This window comes from Canis lupus, chromosome 32 (assembly GCF_011100685.1).
Source record: "Canis lupus familiaris isolate Mischka breed German Shepherd chromosome 32, alternate assembly UU_Cfam_GSD_1.0, whole genome shotgun sequence".
NCBI lineage: Eukaryota > Metazoa > Chordata > Mammalia > Carnivora > Canidae > Canis > Canis lupus.
In genome coordinates this window covers 10,402,407-10,422,465 of record NC_049253.1, presented here as the reverse complement: position 1 = coordinate 10,422,465, position 20,059 = coordinate 10,402,407, and the positions used below count along the sequence as shown (strand labels likewise).

The 20,059-nt window shown below is 34.9% G+C and overlaps 1 protein-coding gene across 6 annotated transcripts in view; it reads right to left on the bottom strand.

The window, feature by feature from the left end:
• Window positions 1-20,059, bottom strand: part of COL25A1 (collagen type XXV alpha 1 chain) — a 444,588-nt gene that overhangs the window by 344,613 nt on the left and 79,916 nt on the right. The gene's annotated exons all lie outside the window — the stretch shown is intronic.

The following is a 20,059-nucleotide window of genomic DNA, read 5'->3' as shown; positions in this document are numbered from 1 at the left end:
ACTGAAGAGGAGTCATGGGAACATCGTTTTAGAACCAGTCAGAAGCAAAGGTGACAACCTGGACTTACAATTGGTATCTGAAGTGGAGTGACAGCAGTTTTGTAGAACTGAGCGCTTAACCTCTGGGATCTGATTCTATCTCCAGGTAGATAGTGTCAGAATTCAGTTAAATTGTAAGACACTCAATTGGTGTCAGAGTATTATTTGGTGGAGGAAAACTGCCACACATTTAATGATCAGAAGTGTCAGCAATGAAGTGTTCTGTGTGAGTAATAAAGGAGACACACAGGCTAGAAATACAGGAGAAAGGACTGAGTTTTTCCCTTTATAGGGGGAAAGGACTGTAGGTTTGTTTTTGTTTTTTTAAAAGATTTATTTATTTATTTGAGAGGAGGAGGGAAAAAGGGAGAGGGAGACAGAATTTTTTTTTTTTACATTCATTTTTATTTAAGTTCGATTTGCCAACATATAGTATAACACCCAGTGTTCATCCCATAAAGTGCCCTCCGCTCAGTGCCTGGAGGGAGACAGAATCTTAAGCAGCCTCTACGCTGAGCATGAAGCCTGACACAGGGCTTGATCTTAACCCTGAAATCATGACCTGAGCCAATATTAAGAGTCTGATGCTCAATTAACTATAAGTTCCTTAAAATACGTTTGAGGGGTGCCTGGGTGGTGTAATTTAGTTAAGTATCCAACTCTTGGTTTCGCTCAGATCATGATCTCAGAGTCCTGGGATCAAATCTGCAATGGGCTCCACACTCAGTGGAGAGTCTACTTGTGGATTCTCTCTCTCTTCCTTCTGTCCCTATCCCTGCTCATGCGCTCTCTATCTCTCTCTAAAATAAATAAATAAATCTTTAAAAACAAATATATAAAATTGGTTTTGACACTCTTTTCAGTTGAGAGAGCTTCTTAACATTATATATATAAATATTGGTAGCATTTCGCCCACCAAGTATTTGTCCTTTGTCTTTTATTTTCTTTGTAGTATTTTTAGTGGTATTTTTAAATTTCATGTTACAAAGAACTAGTAAAGCATGAATAAAATAAATTGAGCCTAAAGGAAATAAAGAAGCAAAAAGTATGCTTAATAAAATATAATCAGAGTTACAAAAGAAAAACTTGAGATGTTCTCTATAAATGCAAAAGAAAACAAACAGAAAAAGAGAGAGAGAGATGGTATGTTTGTAGACAAAAGAATGGAGAGACAGTATTATTGTGGTATTTCACCAAAGCAATAAGAACAGAAACAATAACAAAAGACATAACCAAAGAAAAACTTTCTTAGACTGAAACAAATGACAGACATTCAAATGAAATGAGCTCATCGTATTTCAGGAAAGAGACTAATACCAAGAAACATAACGGCAAATATTTTAATCACAAGGAAAACATTAAATAAACATTTAAATAGAGAAAGAAGAAAGGAAGGAGGCAGAGAGGGAGGAAGATACATAGATATATATATTCAGCACAAATATATAACCACAACCTCAGGATCTAGGCAATTCCAATATGGGAATCACCTGATTCTCCACAATGCAACTTTGGCACGAGCAGATGAAAGATCAAAGTTTTAAGTAGGGCAATAGTTTGGCCAGACTCTAAGAAAAAGTCATATTAGCAAACTTAACAATAGGAGTGGGTACTATGGAAATGTTTTAAGGAATGATGTTTTACAGGCCTAAAATTATCTGATCAGCTGAGTCAATTTCTTTTTGCAGAAAATATAGAATAGATAGACATAATAAGAATTGATCAGTTAATTAGGAAAGCCTAAATATTCTAAATCTTGCAATTTCATTACTGTTTCATGTCTTTTCCTTTTATGAGTCTGTAGATTTTAATGCTAACTAATAACATTGGGTACACACATCAAACCTGACATTTAGAGCTGCAGAGAGGCATCTTTCATCTGTTGTTTCACATTAGGAAGAAAAATGATCCAAAGTAAGAATATGAGAATGGCCTTACCTTATGAGTTCTGAAACTATTTTATGACTGTTGCATAAGGCATATCACCTTTCTGGGTTATGGTAATGTTAATTTTAAGGGAAAATAGCAAATTGCTTCAGCATTTTCCCACAAGGTTGCTAATATACACTAGATCACTATCCCAAAGCAGGCAGCTTGCTGGAATAGTATACAGAAATAGTGTTTTAAATGAGCCACAAACCATGCTTCTTGGTTTTGTTTACATTGGTTCCACACATTAGGAAAACAATTGGTTTCACAGTAAATTCAGTGATGAAATAAATTATCCATTTGCCCATCAGGATAGGGAAAATACTGTCTTGTGGGAAACCAAGGACGATGCAGGAGGAAGGAGAGAATTTGTGCTATTTGACCAGGGTAACAAATTCAAACAGCTGAGGCCATGAACCCCAAACTCTCATTTTCATTCCCTTGCATGCCTTAGAGATTTGGTACTTGTCACCCACAAGAAAGGAACACACGAAACACAAAGAGCTAGCAGCTGCTCAAAAAGGTTGAGGGCTTAGTAGGCCGCTCACATTCAGCCACGTTTTAAAAGTTTCTTCCTTGGACCAACCACCTTCAGCCTGAGGACTCCTCTGTTTTCCATAAGAAAATGCATTTAACCCTCAGTCTCCACATATTTGGGGATAATAGATCCAATAAGCCAATATTTGTTGTCCAAAAAATGGATGACATTGTTTATATTATTCACTGATTGTCTATAGCAATAAGAACTACGAGCACGTGCAGCAATATTCTGCCTTTTAAAATTATTGAATCTCTAAATAAGATACTACAGAAATAATATCTAAGTAGTTTATACTCTACCAACTATATGAAAGCACTGTGGGTAACACAACATTCAATCTCTACACTAAAGGAATTTACACACTGGTACCAAAGGTAAGTTACTTTAATCAAAGGAGAATGTAGCAACTTCTCTAAGAGAAATAAAACTAAGTATAACACAGTAGTGGTCAGAGAGGAATTCATCCCAACAAAGAGCTTCAAGGTGAGCTATGTAAGTGTAGTAGCCATTTAAGCTGAGTCTTATGACTAGAACAGAGGAACAGTGGCAGCCAAACCTAGAAAGACAGACATGGCCCCATGATAGATGGCCATATTGTTAGGCAAAGCAATCAAGGTGTCATTGAAGAAAACAAAATCTTCGCTTTAGAGAGCTCAATCTAGAGATCATGGTGAAATGATTAGCAAATCTTGGGGGTAAGGTTGTACAATAGACTTTGCAATAACCAAAATAAGAAGTACAGTTGACCTTGACACTTGAACAACCTGTGGGTTAGAGGTGCCAATCCCCTGCCCCGTCAAAAATCAGCATATACCTTTTGACTCCCCAGAAACTTAACTAATAGCCTACTGTTTAACAAATTGGTTAACCTATTGGTTACCCTTACCAATAGCATAAGTCAATTAACACTTATTTTGTATGTTATATGTATTATATGCTATATTCTTATAACAAAGTAAGCTAAAAAAAAAAAGAAAATCATAAGTAGAAAATACATATACCATACTCTTACTGTATGTATCAAAAAAATCTGTGTGTAAGTGGAGTTATGATGCTCAAACATGTGTTGTTCCAAGGGTCAACCCTAATAAGTTGACTAAAGGTTATCAGTAGGAATGGGCAGTGTTACAGACTGAATTGCATCCCCCCACAAATTCATATGTTGAAGTCCTAACCCCCAGTATTTCTGACTGCCGCTGTATTTGGAGATAGGATCTTAAAGACACAATCAAGTTAATGTAAGTCATTAAGCTAGGCCCTAATTCAATAATGAATGGTGTCCTCATAAAAGGAGGAAATAGGGAAACAGACACAAAGGGAAGATCATGTAAAGACAAAGAAAAGATGGCCATATAAGCAAAGGAAAGAGGCTACAGAAGGAACCAATCTTATCATCTTGATCTCAGATTTCTAGCTTCCAAAATTGTGAGAAAATAAATTTCTGTTGTTTAGGACACCAAATCTGAGGTATTTTATTATGGCAGTCTTAGCAAACTATATAGGCATAAATAGACAGATGTGAGAGATTTGTAAAAAAGACCAATTTGGAGCTCTGCAAAACAACCAGAAAGAACTAAGGGAGAAAGGTAAAAGTTCAGAAGATGTGAGTTTGGACTGCCAGGAAAGAAGAAATGGCAGACATTTAGGGTGCCTGGGTGGCTGGGTCTGTTAAATGTCTGCCTTTGGTTCAGGTTATGATCCAGGGGTCCTGAGAGCAAGATCCACATCAGGCTCCCTGCTCAGTGGGGTGTCTGCTTCTCGCCCTCCTCCTGCTCATTCATATTCTCTCTCTCTCTCTCTCTCTCTCTCAATTTAATTAATTAATTTTTTAAGATTTTATTTATTCATGAGAGACATAGAGAGAGAAGCAAAGATATAGGCAGAGGGAGAAGCAGACTCCCTGTGAAAAGTCTGATGTGGGACTCAATTCCAGGACCCCACGATCACTCCCTGAGCCAAAGGCAGATGCTCAACCACTGAGCCACCCAGGTGCCCCTATAAATAAAATCTTTAAAAAAAAATAGAGAAATAGCACACATTTAGGAAACCATAAGAAGCTAGTTTGAGGAAAAATGGTAATTCAGTTTGAAAAAAACATTGTTTTAATTCTGACAGGACATCCTTACCAAAGCATAAATTAATTGCAAATGTAGCAAAACAGCTCAGAAAAGAGCTAAATTTTGGAGTCATTCTGATGTAAGTGGAAGTTGAGGCTATAGGAATAAAGAGGGTTTTCAGTAAGACTAAGAAGAATGAGAATAAAAAACTGAGACACAACTTGGAGGAGAACCTAAATCTCAACAAAATGAAGGGTCAGAGATTGAGGAAAAGGCGTGGTCACTGAACACTGAAGTCTTCAGGTTTTATGGCTTCGAAATACAGAAGTGGCTTACTCACCACTTCTCCTTTGTTCTTTGTTCTCCTGAGGTACAAACTTCTGTCAAAGACATGACATATTTCAGTGCCTTTGTTCACATGTTACTGAGTAACAAGATGCTGAGGAGTTCCTCAGTGCTTCTATTAGACTCCCAGTTGAGCCCAAAGAGGGACTAAGTATGTCATGTAATACAGCTGTCACAACCAGGGCTGGATGGCTTCCCCTAGGTCCTACTCAGAGGCTGTAGAACCAGCCCTGCTTTACCCCAACAGATACTCCCCCAGCAAACAACTCTCACAAACACTGAAAACTAGGGATGAGGGTGAGAGAAGGAGCTGAGTCACCACCTTTTTAGGGACTGACATGTTTGTGGTAAAAGGAAGAGGGTACCTCCCTACCCACCTGCATTCAGTGTTCCATAGGATGAGACTGGGGATGCAATACAGGAAAAAAAGGCTGGTGTTCTGTTCTTCAATTAGATATCTATATAACCGTCATCCTTACCTGTGCCTGCCCAAACAGAACTGAAGAGACCTAGTGTATAATGATAGGGAGAGACAGGTACCCAGTGAGGCAGCTGGACTTCACACCATCCAGGGTAGAAGAGGAAGCATGAGTTTCCTGTGGTCCAGTGGACACTGAATTAGGCAGCTATGCTTGAGGCACCTTGCTGGTTCCCACCCCAGAGAACTACTTACTGGATGAAGGAACCTCATCTCTAGAAACTTTTTTCATTCTGCATTTAGATTTATTAACCACTTATTATGTCCTCAACACTATGAGAGCTTCCTAGAATAAACAGATGCATGGAACACAGTACATGGCATATAAGGATCTGCATATAAACTAGCTTATTGGACAGTCACAACTTGTGAAAATACTAACATAAAACATGGGGACCTAACATCAATAGCTGTGATGGTGAGAACTATTAAGGAATGCAAGAGGTTGATTTATCTGGATCTAGCATCTCAAAGTGGGGCAGTGAAATAAACTCATACCTGACCCCAGGAGACAGCCAACATTTGAACCCTGGCCACATAGACAGCACCAAATGTCAGTCAGTACTGGTCAGAAAAACAATGATACCAACAAAGTGAGGATAAGAGCTGTTTTCTCACTTCAGGAGAGGAAAGAGTAGAGCTGATGAGGTTCAGGCCACACTGTCCCACCACCACCCAAAGGTGAAGAAGTGGGATAAGGAATAAAAAGTAGATGACAGCTCCCTCCTACTTCAAGTCCTGGGAGCAACTTGTCACGTCATCTATAGATAGAGGAGACAAGATAAGATTTAAATCAAGTTTGAAATTAAAGTTCTAAACTAGACTAGATTGTTAAACAAAAGTTAACCAGAAAATTATGATATTTTTCCAAGTTATCTTTGAGAAATTAGAAAAGAAAATTTAACAGGACATTGAAGGTAGTGACTGGAAAAAAAATTAAGCTTCATGTTGGTATTCCCACAAAGCTGTGATACCTCAATAAACTAGTTTTGAAAGCAAACATTTATATGCCAGGCATTGTGTTCTATGCACCTGTTGATTCCAGGAAGCTTGCATAATATTGAGAACACAATAAGTGGTTAATAAATTTATGTGCAGGATGAAAAAAGATCCAAGGGATAGTAATTTTTGGCAACCACTACAGAGAGGCAGGGATGACACACCTTAAGAAAAGATTTAGATTAGAAACCTGATCCTCAGTGAGCAGGGGCAGAAGTGAAGTCAGAGTCTGGAATAAGAAAGTAAAAGATGAAGTGGAGGGTGGAAAAAGAAACACCCTGTAAATATAAATACTTTCAAGAAATCTGATAATATAAAGAAGAGATATGATATGGCCCTAGGAAGCCAAGAAATCAAAGACTTAGGATATAATCAACTTGAACCTTTTTCACATCTAAAAGAAGAAACCACTAAAAGAGAAAGAACAAATATTTGAAGAATAAAGATAGTAACAGATGTACAACATCTTTGATTAATATCATTCTCTTTCTTACATAATTAGACTATTTGTGCCAAACAATTTGTTTTAAGCACTATTAAAGTCCTAACTCTGGGAAACAAAGGGTTGCAGAAGGGGAGGTGGATGCAGGATGAGGTAACTAGGGGTTGGACAATGAGGGCACTTGATGGGATGAGCACCGGGTGTTATACCATATGTTGACAAATTGAATTTAAATTTAAAAATGTAAAAAAATAAAAATAAAAAGACATAGCACAAATGGAAGGTTAAAAAAATCAATTATTTTAGCTATATTTAATTTAATTATCCATCTCCTTAATGACGAGATCTCGATTATTTGAGCAAGAGGGAATGATTTTCCTAGCAGTAAGGTCAAAACTCCTCATCCTGCCAGATGTTTCTGTAAACTGCAAAGAAAGGACTGTATTTGAAAAAAAAAATGTAGAAAAATGAATATTTCTACATGTATTTTATTTCCTCTCTTTGAGATCAGAAGTTATGCTTTTTATAATGTCATATCCCACAAGGTACAAATCACAGTGTATTATATATCATAAGTGCTTAATAATAGTACAAATCAGTTAATCTGGAAATTAAGAAAACCGTCCCATTTTAGCTGTATCAAAGGGAATAAAATATCTAAGAATAAATTTAAAGAGGTAAAAAGCCTGTACATTGACAATGATAAAACAATGATGAAAGAAACTTAAAAAGATACAACAGGTATCTAGGTTCATGGATTGGAATAATTAACATTGTTAAAATGTCCATACTATCCAAAGCAATCTACAGATTCAAAAAAATCCTCATCAAAAGTCCAATGATGTTTTTCATATAAATAGAACTCCTGAAATTTGTGTCGAACTACAAGACTCCAAAGAGCAGAAGCAATCCTGAGAAATAAGAGCAAAGCTGAAGGCATCACACTTCTTGATTTCAAACGATATTATAAAGCCCTGGAAATCAAAATAGCATGATATTGGCATAAAAACAAAGATATTTATATCATTGGAACAGAAAAGATAGGCCAGAAATGTACCCACATATATATGGTCATTAATTTATGACATAGGAGCCAAGAATATACAATGGGGAAAAGACAGTCTCTTCAATAAATGCTATTGAGAAAACTGGACAACCACACACAAAAGATTGAAACTAGACCCTAAATCACACCACACACAAAAGCCAACCGAGAATGGATTGAAGACTTGAACATAAGACCTGAAATCATTAAGCTCCTAGAAAAAAAAACAAGTGGTAAACTCCCTGACATCAGTCTTGGCAATGATTTTTTGGATTTGACACCAAAAGCAAAGGCAGCAAAAGCAAAAATAGTGTGGGACTACATCAAACTAAAAAGCTTCTGCACAGCAAAGAAACTCATCAATAAAACGAAAAGGCAACGAACTGGATGGGAGAAAATATTTACAAATCACATATGTGATAAAAGTTAATATCCCAAATATGTAGAAAACTCATAAACCTCAACAGGGAACAAGCAAATAATATGATTAAAAATGGTCAGAGGATCTGAATAGACATTTTTCCAAAGAAGACATACAGATGGCCAACAGACATGAAAAGATGCTCAATATCACTCATCATCAGGGAAATGCAAATCAAAACCACAATGAGATGTCCCTTCATACTTGTCAGAATGCCTAATATCGAAAACTTAAGAAACAACAAGTGTCGGTGAGGATGTGGATAAAAAGGAATCCTCGTGCACTGTTGGTGGGAATGCAAACTGGTGCAGCCACTATGGAAAACAGTATGGAGGTTCCTAAAAAAAAATAAAAATTGAACTACCATATGATCCAGCAATTCTACTTCTGGTATTTATCTGAAGGAAACAAAATCACTATTTCAAAAAGATATCTGTCCCCCGACTCCTCGTTCACTGCAACATTATTTAGACATGGAAACGGCATACATATCCATTGATAGGTTAATGAATAAAGAAAATGTGGTGTATATATACACAATGGAATATTATTTCACCATTAAACAGAAGAAAATATTGCTATTTGAGACAATGTGAATGGACTTGAGGGCATTATTCTAAGTGAAATAAATCAGACAGAGATCTGCTTGATCTCACTTATATGTGGAATCTGAAACGAACCAAACTCATAGATACAGAGAACAGATTGATAGTTGCCAGAAGCAGGAGATGGATGAAATGCATTAAAGTCATCAAAAAATACAAACTTTGAGTTATAAGATAAATAAGTCTTAGGGATATAATGTACAGCATCATGATTATAATTAACAGCACTGTATTGTGTATTTGAAAATTGCTAAAAGAGGAGATCTTAAAACTTCTCATCACAAGAAAAAAATTGTAACAATGTGTGGTAATGGAATTTAAACCTATTGCAGTAGTCATTTCACAATATGACAAATCATTATCTTGTACACCTAAAACTAATACAATGCTGTATGTCAATTATATCTCAATTTATATATCAATCACTATATTATTTCAATTGATTTTGAGAGAAGCTTAGCTTTAGATAAAGTTCACTAATTCCTTACAGTAATATAATATAAGCTGAGCTTTCATGCCAAGAACTATTCTAGATTCTAAGAATAAATGATGAATAAAGATGTCATCTTTACTCCATGGAGCATTTAGTGGGAGCCGAGAAGAAGAAAAATATATATAATCACACAAGTTTATACTCAATCAAGCAACAGATTCAGATGCATTACTTTATAAACTGCTTCTTTTGGTTCCATCAATTCATTCTATGTGCTTTGTTCTCATCAATTGCATGAAAATAAGTTAAAACCCTTGTGATACATTGTGTTAATGGCCTCAATTCTCTGCCACTCTCTGTATTCATGTACTTTGCAATTCCTCCAGTAAAGAGAATGATATTTCTCTGTTCCTTGACTTTGGATTTATTCATGTGACATGCTTTGACCAAAAGAACACTGGTGGGTGTAATGTGATTCTCCCCATTTAAAATAGTGGTGTGCACATGTATGATTGAGCTTCCCCTCCTACACTTCTACCATTGCCATAAGGAAAGTATACAAGACCAGCCTACTGTCCCAGGAGAAGAAAGAGAGATGTATGAAGCAAAGTAGTCCCAGCCAGTTACCCCTGATGAGCCTAATCTAGATCTGCTGACCTCCATCTGACCCACAGACACAGGAGTTTATTAAGTGTTTTTTGTCTTATGGCATTGAGATAGTGTGGCTGCTTGTTACAGAGCATTATTATAGCAATAACTAATACAATTTTATATATACTTATCTTAATAGATCCTAATGCTGTGTTCATCTGATAGAATAAAACAAGCAATTCACTGTAGTGAATAAAAAATGCTATAGGAAGTGAGGATGTGCCTGAACATGTAGTTAAGTGCTACAGTCTCAACAGTGAGAAACAAAAATCCAATAATATGAACTGCATAAACAGAAGAACCAAGTAGAATATTAGTCCACTTCTCATTACCAGACTTCCTATCCCAACCAAAATGAAGTTCACGACTTAGCCCTAAGACCTAGCTAAAATTTACTGTTCCCAGACTGTCATATTGAACAGATCATGACATACAGAAGCCAAAGAAAATATATGAAATTCATGTTTTACTGGATCCCACATGCTGTGGTGTTTTTAAACCCACATGCATCCACCAAGAAGCATTCAATGTTTGATTCTGAAAACAAATTCATAACAAGAATAGAGTACAGAACAAAAATCAACTCAACAAGTCACCCCATATGTTTTTCATTTTCTTGTATTCTATAAAGGAAGTGAATGTGGTATAGTATAGTTGATTCCCAGCATAGAAACTTCCAGCTATTCTTTTTAATTTCATATTTAAAGCAAGCCTTGTGTTACTTTCTGCCCTACCTCTGAAATAGCAACAGAAGTGAAAGAGGTAATCCACCAAGAAGTAAATGTTGTATCTTCCCTAGTGTAACTGGTTTAAACTCAAGCTCCATGCCTAACACAAAGATGTTATCTATGTATTGTACACAGGTTGCCAAGATCCACCAGAGAAGATAATGTACCTCTATTATAAGGGATAAGACCTCTGGCAAATCACTATTGCAGTGTTAAAAGGAAACTCATTCAGACAGCCTTCTTTGCTCTTTAAATCCAAAGTAATATTTAAAGATATGCACACAGTCTGGATGGCTATTTAAAATTGGCTATCTAGGGGCACCTGGGTAATTCAGTTGGTTAAGCATCTACCTTCGGCTCAGGTCATGATACCAGGGTCCTGAGATTGAACTTGCATTGGCTCCGTGCTCAGTGGTGAGTCTGCTTCTGCCCTTCCCCCCAACTTGTGTGCTCACTTGCTCTCTTTCTCTCTCTCTCCCAAATAAATAAAATCTTTAAATTTAGTTATCTAAACAAACAAAAATTTCTCTTGTAGTTTGGATTGTATAAAAAAAGACATGTATTATATGTATGCATATGCGTATATAAATACATATATATTATACATATATGTTGTATGTTAAATGTGTAAACCCTAATATAGCTATAAAAGCAGACACAAATCATGTATCTTCAATTTCATTCTACCAGGATTTTACAATGACTAGGACAGCACTCTACACTTCAAATCTTTCAAAAGATGGTTGTTAGGGCTTTTTTAAAAATTCTCCTCAGAAATATGGAGCCTATCATTTATAAAAATTTAGTACAGCCCATGGGTAAAGTGAAACCATTTCAAAGCATTCTTCTATGCTTGTAGAAGTAAGAACAGACAAATGTACTCTATCTTACATATCTTATACATCAAAACTATTACTTATATAGTGAATTTAACAGGAAAGCTATGTTGTTCCTGAGCAAAACAGAAAATCAATCCATTGTTGAGACATTTTGATTATTAATATGCAAATACTGATAAGTGCCAGAGCTATTTTAGAAAGGCTAGTCTTTAACATAATTATCAGAATGTTAAATTCAGGTAATGTTAAAATTCAAAAACTTTTGGATAAATAGTATTGCTTCTTGTAACTCATGGCCCATTTAAAATCTATTAACCAGATATATATAAGTCCCACAAACGTATATTTAGTCAAACTGTATATGCTCAAATATTAAACATTTGAAGTCAAACAATATTTTTTAAATTTCACCTTAAAATTTGCAAGCACTCATTGGGAAACATCTAAATTCAAAGCCTATATCTTTTTTTCATAAAACTAGTAGTATAGAGGCTCTTCCTAAACCTGCATTCCATTAAAAATACCAATCTAACACCTTAATCCATAATCTTTAACTAATAACTTCTAAGAGCTAATACTTAACCAATATGCTAGGTACTATTATACTTCAAACTGACTAGATTCAACAGATAAGTTGTTCATCCTGTCAAAATATTTTATATTCCATAAAATTAATTAACAAGGATTAGTGGAATGCCACTCTAGTATAGGCTGTTTATTCATTATGCACATGAAATTTTAACATGTTCCCAGTGTTATATCCATCCATTTTTTCATTAATAAAAATCTATCTTAAACAAGCTCTGATCCTCAACTATACTTTTTATTTTTGTATATGTCTTAAAATTAAATTTTTGTTATACTTGCACATCAACTATTTGCTTCTAGTTTTACCTTAGCCCAGTTGTTTCAAAGATGAGTGTGGGGGCTGATAAATGCTTACTTTTTTTGTAGGCTCTAACCCAACACAACACTTGCCTGAAGGCCTTCTTCAGAAATAACTCATATTTCTCAGCTCCCTTAACCATAAAGTCTACTTTATTAAGTACATCAGACTCTACCTATGCATATACACAAAAAAAACTTACGTGTAGCTATTAATATTACACACTAATCAAGAGAAAAACAATGTTGAAGACAAATTATCCTTTATCTCCCTAGCAGACTTCTTGACACTTGGTTTCACTCTTTTTAAATGTTCCAAAGGAACTCTATTAGTACTGTAGAGAAACACTCCTTTTACCTTTTAAATTCACTGATAACTAGATAAAACCCATTAAAAAAATGAAGTCTTACAGAGACTTGTGAAGGATTACAGAGGACATCAAGGAAATAGATATCACCCAACAGTAATAATACCCTAATTGCCTTCTACTTTACCACTGGAATCTCACCCTTTAACAGATACAGAAAATTGTTACAGATAAATCGGATTCAGCTGTAATGAGAAAAATGTTTCATAATCCATAAAATTACTATTCCTGCCATGCCCACACTTAAAATGGTTTACAATTTAAATCCTTAATAATGCTGCAAAAGTCTAGAATGCCTCCCTAAAGACTTCCTATATGTACATTCATGAAGAATCTGTCAAATTCATGAAGTTGTGCTGGTACTTGAAACTAGGATAATAAAGTATAGCTCTTGCTTTGAACACTAAACACTTCCCTGAACAGCATTTATAAATCGCAACTGGTGACTGAAGCTATGCTAAACCAAACATACATGGTCACTTATTCAAAGAAAATGTATCCTGCTGGGATAACTAGGAGTATTTTTACACTGTGATAACTATACAGTTAGAAGGAGCTGAACTTCATATCCTGAGAATTTGATTAGTGTGGCCAAGTTCAAATCTTCATTTCACCTTTTATTTTATTCCCTTATAGCACCTGGTATTTATTTAAAAACTTTACCAGAATTATTAAAAATGAAAACGGTCTTTAGTCAACTGGTTCTAGGGAAAATATTTGTTAATAATTTTATTTAACAAATTTCATTATTTCTAACTTTAATTTTAAAGTGATAATTGGTAAAATCCAATGTATCCCTTTCACATTTCTACCACCATATCATGTACATAGTTGAAATTACATTTCCAAATATGGCATTTTAAATGTAAATCAGCTATAATTCATATTTTCTCCTTAGAAGCAAAGCTGTATTATATGATTATTTTCCTGAAGAAAGTATAATACCCAACTTTTTATAGACATTTTTGATAACTATAAGTCAATATAGTAATACAAGTCAGTATAGTCCTTATAGTAGCCATTAAGGATGTTTGCAAATACTCTGGTTAGCGCTCCTTCCCATATGTATTAAGACTGTACTCCTCCACCCTTGGGAAGGGAGCATGGTCATGTGACTTGATTTGGCCAATGAAATATGAGTGATAGTTGCTGAAAGTCACTTGCAATTGGAAACTTTAAAAGCCAGTATATAATTTAACCAGTCTTTTCCCTATGCCAAGGTGCCTAGCAATGCTCAGGAAGAAGGCTGCTCTATTAACCAGGATCCTAGAATACTAATGAAGTGCAACAAACCTCTAAGCTGACCCAGTATATAATTTACATGGAGTGTCAGCAAGAAAGACGACTTAGTTATTTTAAGCTGCTGAGATGTGAGGATTGTAAGTTACTGTGGAGCAACCTAGCCTAAACTAACTGATATTACACCTTTATATATTAAAGTAGTATAAAGCTTTCTAAAAGACATCTACATCATTTAGTAACCAGTCACATAAATGTTGACTAATTTTGAGGCAGCAATGTATTAAACAGTAACCTCATTCTATCTATGATTCCCTTTCAGACTTGCATCTTCAACACCTCTCTCCAGTAGCTCCTTTCACACAGCAGTCAGAGAAGCTAAAAGCGTCACTGTTGGTGAGATCCTTCCTTTAACCTTTCTATGTCTTTGAGTTAACTTATCTTCTCTCTTCTCTTCACTGTCAATATTTCTGAGAACATAGACTAAGATCACTCTCTCCACTTCTTTTTGCCTTATGCATTCTAGCTTCCATTCCTTATACTTTAAGGAAAAAATTCTACCAATGCACTTCAATTATCCAATCCATGGCTCTTTGCTTGTCCCTACTTTTCAATGTTTCTTTCATATTCAAGGTTGATTACCATCCGTGATCCCTGCAATTCTTCCTTTTACTTCTGTGATATTACATCATTTTAGTTCTCAACTCACATGTGCCCTCTTGGTCTCCTTTGTTGGTTCTCATTTTTCTTCTGTTTCTCTATACATAAGTATTCCTTAGGGTCCATTCAGATCTTTCATTCCTTCCCATCTCTCCCATAACAATGTCATCCACTTCCACAGCTTCACAATTGTCATTAATATACAGATGATTCCCAAAACCCTCTACCTTCAACTTGTTTCCTGCTTATAGAGTTACTTGATATATATTTCCTCCTGGCCATAATGCTGTAACCACAAAAATAAGCGTTTTTCTAATATCTTCATAAAATAATGTATTTTTAATATTCATTTCTCATCTTTTCTTTCTCCACTAACATCATCAACAAGTCTCAACAGTGTAGAGTGATCTTCAATAATTTTCTCTTCCTCATTAACTACATTCAATCAGTTTTTAAATCCTATCTGTATTTGGTATTAATTTAACACAAGACTACTATGAAAAAAAGACTACATTTTCTGTTGGTATGACTTGGCTTACTAATTTATCATAAAGAACAGAGTTACACATAATAGAAAAAATGAATCCAATAAAGCAGAAAAAGAATTATATGCCACAACCAAGGGGGATTTATGCTAGCTATGCAGGACTGATTCAACATTAAAAAATCAATTAGTATAATCCATTACATCAACAGGCTAAGGAATAAAGTTCATATCATCATATCAATAGATACAGAAAAAGCATCTGACAAAATCATAAACACTCCCAGAAAACTAGGAATAGAGGAAAACTTCCTCAATTTGAAAAAGAACATCTACATAAAACAAACAGCTAACATATTTAATGGTAAGAAACTAGAAGCTTTCTCTTTAATATTAAGAACAAGACAAGGATGTACCCTCTTATCATTCCTATTCAGTCAGTGTTATACTGGAAGTCCTAGTTCATTCAAAAGATAAAAAAAAAGATACAAAAATTATATAGATTGAGAAGAAACAAAAATATCTTTTTCATAGATGCAAAATTGTTAACGTAGAAAATCCCAAAGAATCAACCAAAACAAACAAACAACTGGGACTAACAATACAGCAAAGATTCAGGATACAAGGCTAATACACAAACACAACTGCTTTCCCACGTGCCAGCAATGAACAATTGTAATTAGAAATTTAAAACAAACATCATTCATATTTACCAAAAATGGCAAAAAAAAAAATGAGGTAGATATAAATTTAACAAAACAGGTACAAGACCTATGTTAGAAAAACTACAAAATTCTGATGAAAGAAATCAAAGAACTAAATAAATGGAGAGAGATTCCACATTCATGAATAGGAAAATTCAATTACTGTTAAGATGTCAAGTTCTTCCCAACTTCATTTGTAGATTCAACATAATCCCAATCATAACCTCAGCAAGCAGGGGTGCCTGAGTAGCTCAGGTGGTTAAACATCCAACTCTCGATTTCAGCTCAGATCATGATCTCAGCAATGTGACTGAGATCAAGCCCCACATGGGCTCCACACCGGGCATGGAACTTGCTTAAGATTCTATCTCTCCCTCCTCCTCTGCTTCTCCCCGTCTTCCCTCTCTCTATTAACAAACAAACAAACAAACAAAAAATCAAGTTATTTTATAGATATTGACAAACCAATTGTAAAATTTACATGGAAAGGCAAAAGTCCAGAACAGCCAACATAGTATTGAAAAAGAACAAAGTTGGAGGAATGAACTACCTAACTTCAAGACTCACTACAAAGCTACAGTAATCAAGACTGATATTGCTGAAAGGCAGATAAAAATATGAAACAGAACAGAGATCCCAGAAACAGACCGACACAAATATTGTCAGATGATCTTTAACAGAGGAACAAAGGTGGTACAATGGAGTAAAGGTAAGTTTTTCAACAAATGGTGTTGATACAACTGGATATCCACGTGGAAAAAAAAGAAGAATCTAGACACAAACGTTATACCTTTCACAAAAATTAATTCAAAATAGATCATAGACCTAAATGCAAATACAAAACTATAAGACTTCTAGAAAATAATATGGGAGAAAATATATGTGACCTTGGATTTAGCAATGACTTTTCAGATAAAATACCAAAAGCACAGTCCATAAAAGAAAAATTGATAAATTGGATTTCATTACTATTAAAATTAAAAACATCTGCTCCAAAAGATGCTGTTAAGAGAAGACAAATTAAAGACTGAGATAAAATATTTGTGAAATACATTATCTATATGTATCTATATCTATATTTTTATATATATGTGTGCATGTGTACATAGACAGGTGTAGGTATCTATGTAGAAAGATTAAATATATATATTTATGTATATAAATATATATATATGAGAGACAGAGTGGGATGAGAGAGAAAGTATGAATAATGGCAGAAGAGGGGCAGGAATAGTCAAATAAATACTCCCTCCCACCAAAAATCTCAGAACTAGGAAATTATAGATATAAAAAGGAAAGAAGTAAACAAAAATAAAGCAATATTTAATTCTATGTGGGAAATGTAATCATAGAACACTACATAACTCAGTGACAAATTTCCATGTAATCATAATAAGATAGTCAATGAATAATGATTGAACCACAAAAAAATAAGACAGCTATATTAAAGGGCAGGAGGGAAATATACCTGTGTGTTGTGGGATGAGCAGTTAAGAGAGTAAAATCTTCATCTTAAAAAGCTAGATATCAATGGGAAATGTGTGCAGACTTTTAAAATAAAAAAATAGCCCTACAAGCATACATTACTTAGAAACAGGGAGTTAAATAACAGAAATAACAGCTAAAAAGTTTCAAGTGGTTGCTTCTATGGAATAGAAATTAAGGGTGGAGAGAGAATGGGGCAGAAAAAAACTATTTTATCAAACATATTATGATTTTTAAGCTATATACTTATATTAGAATAATTTATTGGTATTTATTGGTTATCAGTTTTGCTTTACAACTTGAGCTTCTTTTTTGACAACACAAAATGGAAAGAGACAATATTTTCATAAGTTCTATCCTGCAAATGAAGAAATTTTGTAAGATATGTTGAAGACTTATTTTTAAAAGGTATTGTAATACCTTTAAAAAAAAAGAGACAAAAGAAGGAAAATATATACCTACACTCTTAAAAACCACTCCAGGTACCCTATCCCCGTAAGAATTTGTTCATTACCTTCTTTTGCAGCTAAGTGGTACTTCTGATTGTACCATTACTGATAAATTTGATTTTGGAATAGACGAGATGAGTAAAGACTAGATTAAGATAAATTCTTTTTTAAAAATATTTTATTTATTTATTCATGAGAGACACAGAGAGAGAGGCAGAGACACAGGCAGAGGGAGAAGCAGGCTCCACGCAGGGAGCCTGATGTGAGACTCGATCTCGGGTCTCCAGTATCCCGTCTTGCGCTGAAGGCAGGCGCTAAACCACTGAGCCACCAGGGCTGCCCTGATTAGGATAAATTCTTAATGCTTCCTCCAGACTTTACTAGTTTATGTTTGAGCATGTTTAAGTAATTTAAGTTTTTAATTTCTCGCAAGTAATTAAGATTATGCCAATGCAAAGTATTAAGGAACACGGCAAAAAGTAATGGACTTGTATTTGAACCTTTAATATAAGAAATACATAATTCATTATCTTTCTGATTTAGTTACATCTTTAGTCTCAATGAGTTAAGGAAAATCTCTTAGAGAACATGTATTCATCAGCAATATTGTCTAGAAAGTATGCTGGGCAGCATTTAGTGTTAAAACAATCATAAAGTTGACATATCTTAAAATAGATTAAAACTTTGCCACAGTATGTTTCTGTGCTGGAGACTGCTGGTTTTTCCTCACTATATCCATTATCCCCACCCTGCGTTAGTCATCAGCTCCGCACATTTTAGCTGGGCATATGGCTACCTGGCTAAAGACTATTCCCAGCCTCTCCTGAAGCTAGATATGTCCGTGGACCACTGAAATGTAAGACTTCTGATTTGTGAACTCAAGAGTAAGGAGCAGGTTTTTCATACTGCCCACTGATTAGAATACTGACATGATATGGGAAAATAAGAACCATGAGATAAAAGCTCATATCAAAAGTTGAGGACAGAAGGATCCTGTGTCCTGATACTGTCAAGCTGCCAGACCACCCAGACCTACAAAAGAGAATAAAAACTTCTATCTTGATTGTCATTGTATTTTTGGATTCTCTATTGCCCTAGAAAAACCTGTATCCTATCTAATAAAGTTCCACCCAACAATCATTCAGGGGCTCTTGACAACATATTTAATTTATCAAACACCTTTTTCCTAAAGAGTCCAATTCACTTTCCATAATTTTTCATCATTTCTCTTCACAGTATCTCTGATGTAATATAGTAACAATGCTTTAAATTTGGCTCAACCTCTATATCCCATGACCAAGGTGCTCCTGTTGGGCTGCTTTCTGTCCTGGAAAATAACATCTGGTTCTATTTCATTACTGCTAGGCAAACTAAATTTCCAGTTTTCAAGAACCAAGAACAAGATTATTTTAACCCATTTTTCAGACAAATTTATTTTCATTCATAGTCCTCTCAATTCACCAAATATAGATTTAACATACAGGAAAAGTGATTTAACAGATAGCAACTTATTGCTTTTCCCTAAAGTTATGGCACAAAATGGTTAATATCCTTCTGTACTGTACACACCCATAATTAATAGCTTCTCATGTAAAAAACGTTTAAAAAATAGTAAGTTTATATATCTATCAAGTATTTTCATCTATTTGGAAAGAAAAACACTACAAAACATAAACATTCTTTCCTTTTTGGTTTCCCTTGGCACCCCATTTCTATCTCTGAAAAAGCGGATAATTATACCTGCCACAAACTATTTCATGCTGATGTTATGAAGATAAATGAAATAACCTATATATGAAAGCATTTTGTGCTTTTAGGAAGAATAAATGCATCTAAATCCAAGATGGTATAATTCTTTATAATGTTTTCCAGGGACTTTCGGAACAGCTCCAGAGAGGTCATCACCCACAACAAACTTTTGGCACCGAAGGACCACCTTTCTAAAAAAAAATCTCATCCCCTGCACCTGACAACACTTTTCCATTAATTGAGGGTAAATCCAGATGCTGTTGTGTTTGGTCATCTCCAATGTTCTAAAAGGATCCAGATTTCTCACTTCAATTTCTTGTACCAATGAAATGAACAAAAAGCCCTCTAAATCACAGAGGTTTGAGTTGACAGGTTAACAGTGAGACCCATTTCAATCAACTTGAAATGTAAAGCAGATTTGGCAAGAACCAAGGAGGGGATAAGTGAGAAAAGGAAAGCCCCAGTGGCAGTCTGACAAGTCCCT